Here is a 5000-nt window from a genome sequence, read left to right as displayed (position 1 = left end):
GATGGAGGTAACGGAGCGCGTTAGGGAAGGGGCAGGGCTGGCTAGGGCTGGCACCTTAAACGAAGTTAAGATTAGGGCAAGAGCTAGGGTTAAGAACGCACATCGAGTGAACGGATACGGTTAGGGCAAAAGCTAGGGTTAGCACCACAGATGAAGTTAAAGGATACGGTAAGGGTTAGGGTTAGGGTTAGGGTTAGCACCGCAAATGGAGTGAACGGATACGGTTAGGGCAAGAGTTAGGGTTAGCACCAGAAATGGAGTGAACGGATACGGTTAGGGCAGGAGTTAGGGTTAGGGTTAGCACCAGAAATGAAGTGAACGGATACTGTTAGGGCAGAAGTTAGGGTTAGCACTAGAAATCGAGCTAACGGATACGGTTAGGGTTAGGGTTAGCACCACCAATCGACTTAACGGATACGGTTAGGGCAAGGGTTAGGGTTAGCACCGTAGATGAAGTGAACGGATACGGTTAGGGCAAGACCTAGGGTTAGCACCATCGATGAAGTGAACGGATGCGGTTAGGGCTAGAGTTAGGGTTAGCGCCGCAAATGGACTTAACGGATACGGTTAGGGCAGAAGTTAGGGTTAGCACCATGGATGAAGTGAACGGATGCGGTTAGGGCAAGAGCTAGGGTTAGCGCCGCAAATGGACTTAACGGATACGGTTAGGGCAGAAGTTAGGGTTAGCACCATGGATGAAGTGAACGGATACGGTTAGGGCAAGAGCTAGGGTTAGCGCCGCAAATGGACTTAACGGATACGGTTAGGGCAGAAGTTAGGTTAGCACCATCGATGAAGTGAACGGATACGGTTAGGGCAAGAGCTAGGGTTAGCACCAGAAATGAAGTGAACGGATGCGGTTAGGGCAAGGGTTAGGGTTAGCACCGCAAATGGACTTAACGGATACTGTTAGGGCAGAAGTTAGGGTTAGCACCAGAAATCAAGTGAACGGATACGGTTAGGGCAAGGGTTAGGGTTAGCACCAGAAATCGAGTTAACGGATACGGTTCGGGCAAGGGTTAGGGTTAGCACCAGAAATCGAGTTAACGGATACGGTTAGGGCAGGACTTAGGGTTAGCACCGCAAATGGACTTAACGGATACGGTTAGGGCAGGACTTAGGGTTAGCACCATAGATGAAGTGAACGGATACGGTTAGGGCAGAAGTTAGGGTTAGCACCAGACATGAAGTGAACGGATGCGGTTAGGGCAAGGGTTAGGGTTAGCACCAGAAATGATGGTAACGGATACTGTTAGGGTTAGCACCGTAGATGAAGTGAACGGATACGGTTAGGGCAAGAGCTAGGGTTAGCACCATAGATGAAGTGAACGGATACGGTTAGGGCAGAAGTTAGGGTTAGCACCAGAAATGAAGTGAACGGATACGGTTAGGGCAAGAGCTAGGGTTAGCACCGCAAATGGACTTAACGGATACGGTTAGGGCTGGACTTAGGGTTAGCACCACAAATCGAGCTAACGGATAGTGTTAGGGCAGGACTTAGGGTTAGCACCATAGATGAATTGAACGGATACGGTTAGGGCAAGACCTAGGGTTAGCACCAGATATGAAGTGAACGGATACGGTTAGGGCAGAAGTTAGGGTTAGCACCAGAAATGAAGTGAACGGATACGGTTAGGGCAGAAGTTAGGGTTAGCACCAGAATTGAAGTGAACGGATGCGGTTAGGGCAAGGGTTAGGGTTAGCACCAGAAATGAAGTGAACGGATACTGTTAGGGCAAGAGTTAGGGTTAGCACCACCAATCGACTTAACGGATACGGTTAGGGCAAGACTTAGGGTTAGCAACGCAAATGGACTTAACGGATACGGTTAGGGCAGGACTTAGGGTTAGCACCATAGATGAAGTGAACGGATACGGTTAGGGCAAGGGTTAGGGTTAGCACCACAAATCGAGCTAACGGATACGGTTAGGGCAGAAGCTAGGGTTAGCAACGCAAATGGACTTAACGGATACGGTTAGGGCAGGACTTAGGGTTAGCACCATAGATGAAGTGAACGGATGCGGTTAGGGCAAGGGTTAGGGTTAGCACCAGAAATGAAGTGAACGGATGCGGTTAGGGCAAGAGCTAGGGTTAGCGCCGCAAATGGACTTAACGGATACGGTTAGGGCAGGACTTAGGGTTAGCACCATAGATGAAGTGAACGGATGCGGTTAGGGCAAGGGTTAGGGTTAGCACCAGAAATGAAGTGAACGGATACGGTTAGGGCAGAAGCTAGGGTTAGCAACGCAAATGGACTTAACGGATACGGTTAGGGCAGGACTTAGGGTTAGCACCATAGATGAAGTGAACGGATGCGGTTAGGGCAAGGGTTAGGGTTAGCACCAGAAATGAAGTGAACCGATACGGTTAGGGCAAGAGCTAGGGTTAGCACCGCAAATGGACTTAACGGATACGGTTAGGGCTGGACTTAGGGTTAGCACCACAAATCGAGCTAACGGATACGGTTAGGGCAGAAGTTAGGGTTAGCACCATGGATGAAGTTAACGGATAGTGTTAGGGCAGAAGTTCGGGTAAAGACGAAAAATCGAGCCGGCCCGTTGGGGCGCGCTTTTTTGGGTTGTGTTTTTGAGAGTGACCTGTGGGGCGCGTTGTGGGATGCCTGTTTTTGGAGGTGTTGCGTGACGGGCGTGCCGCCGTCCCGTTTTTCAGTCCGTTGGGGTGCGCTTTTTCAGATTGTGTTTTTGAGAGTGACCCGTGGGGCGCGTTGTGGGGTGCATGTTTTTGGAGGTATGGCGTGGCATGCGTGCCGCCGTCCCGTTTTCCAGTCTGTTGAAGTGGGCTTTTTCAGATTGTGTTTTTGAGAGTAACCTGTGGGGCGCGTTGTGGGATGCATGTTTTTGGAGGTATGGCATGACGGGCGTGCCGCCGTCCCGTTTTTCAGTCCTTTGAGGTGGACTTTTTTAGATTGTGCTTTTGAGAGTGACCTGTGGAGCGCGTTGTGGGATGCCTGTTTTTGGAGGTATGGCGTGACGGGCGTGCCGCCGTCCCGTTTTTCAGTTCGTGGAGGTGCGCTTTTTTGGATTGTGTTTTTGAGAGTGACCTGTGGGACGCGTTGTGGGATGCCTGTTTTTGGAGGTATGGCGTGACGGGCGTGCCGCCGTCCCCTGTTTTTCAGTCCGTTGAGGTGCACTTTTTCAGATTGTGTTTTTGAGAGTGACCTGTGGGACGCGTTGTGGGATGCATGTTTTTGGAGGTATGGCGTGACGGGCGTGCCGCCGTGACGGGCGTGCCGCCGTCCCGTTTTTCAGTCCGTTGAGGTGCGCTGTTTTGGATTGTGTTTTTGAGAGTGACCCGTGGGGCGCGTTGTGGGATGCATGTTTTTGGAGGTATGGCGTGACGGGCGTGCCGCCGTCCCCTGTTTTGCAGTCCTTTGGGGGTGCGCCTTTTTGGATTGTGTTTTGTGGGAGTGACCTGTGGGGCGCGTTGTGGGACGTGCTCCCGTGTTGGCCTTGTGTGTCGCCCCGTTGCCGCAAGCAACCCTTTTCGGCTTCGATTTGAGTTTGGACTTGCGGGGTGCGACGGGAGGCTTGGCACGGTGCGCCGTCCGTGCGATGATGTTGTCGGCGGTGCCCCGCCAGCTTACCGTTCGCGCTGCCGCACTTGCGTCGTTGGTGGGTTGCCCTGAGCGGCGTCGACGTTTGGTCTGCGTTGGCGTTGTTTGTCTGTGATGTTTTTGGTGCGTGGTGGTGACGTGGGCGTTTGACTTTGTAGGGGAATCGCGGACATGGGTTGTTGTGGCGGGGAATTCGCGGAGTGTTGGAATGAAAGACAATGGTTCTGGGTCGGCAATTGTAAATGCGAATGCGCCTGACTGTGCCCTGTAGGTCTTACGAGGTCTGACGAGGTCTTACATCGCGGACATGTATTTTTTAACGATGGCGGACGGAGCGTTTTCTTGTGTGGGAATGAAAGACAATGTTTTCCTTGCCACCTGTAAGTGAAATGAAGCCTGCCGGAATGGCGGACGTGTACGTATGTGCCGGGCCACGGACGCACTTGCGGCATTGGGTGTTGTGTTTGAATTAAAGACAGTGGTTTCCCTAGCCACCTGTAAGTAAAATTAAACCTGCCGGAATGGCGGACGTGTATTTTTGTCACGGCGGACGGAGCGTTTTCTTGTGTAGGAAGTAAAGACAATGTTTTCCTAGCCACCTGTAAGTGAAATGAAGCCTGCCGGAATGGCGGACGTGTATTTTTGTCACGGCGGACGGAGCGTTTTCTTGTGTAGGAAGTAAAGACAATGTTTTCCTAGCCACCTGTAAGTGAAATGAAGCCTGCCGGAATGGCGGACGTGTAGTTTCGTGACGGCGGACGGAGTGTTTTCTGGCGTTGGAATGAAAGACGATTGTTTTCCTAGCCAGACATAAGTCAACTTGAACCTGCCCGTATCTCTTGGTCAAGGGACCGTGGTGTCTCACTACTTACTTTGTAGGGGAATCGAGGACATGTGTTTTTGTAAGGGGGGAATTCACTTAGTGTTGGAATGAAAGACAATGGTGTGGGGGTAGGCAGTTGTAAATACGAATAAGCCTGACTGTGCCCTGTAGGTCTTACAAGGTCTTGCAAGGTCTTTCATCGCGGACATGTATTTTTAATGATGGCGGACGGAGCGTTTTCTTGTGTAGGAATGAAAGACAGTGTTTTCCTAGCCACCTGTAAGTGAAATGAAGCCTGCCGGAATGGCGGACGTGTATTTTTGTGACGGCGGACGGAGTGTTTTCTTGTGTAGGAAGTAAAGACAATGTTTTCCTAGCCACCTGTAAGTGAAATGAAGCCTGCCGGAATGGCGGACGTGTATTTTTGTGACGGCGGACGGAGTGTTTTCTGGCGTTGGAATTAAAGACAATGTTTTCCTAGCCACCTGTAAGTAAAATTAAGCCTGCCGGAATGGCGGACGTGTACGTTTTGAATTAAAGACAGTGGTTTCCCTAGCCACTTGTAAGTTAATTTAAACCTGCCGGAATGGTGGACGTGTATTT

This window comes from Haliotis asinina, unplaced genomic scaffold (assembly GCF_037392515.1).
Source record: "Haliotis asinina isolate JCU_RB_2024 unplaced genomic scaffold, JCU_Hal_asi_v2 scaffold_25, whole genome shotgun sequence".
NCBI lineage: Eukaryota > Metazoa > Mollusca > Gastropoda > Lepetellida > Haliotidae > Haliotis > Haliotis asinina.
Note: the sequence above shows the minus strand (reverse complement) of the source record.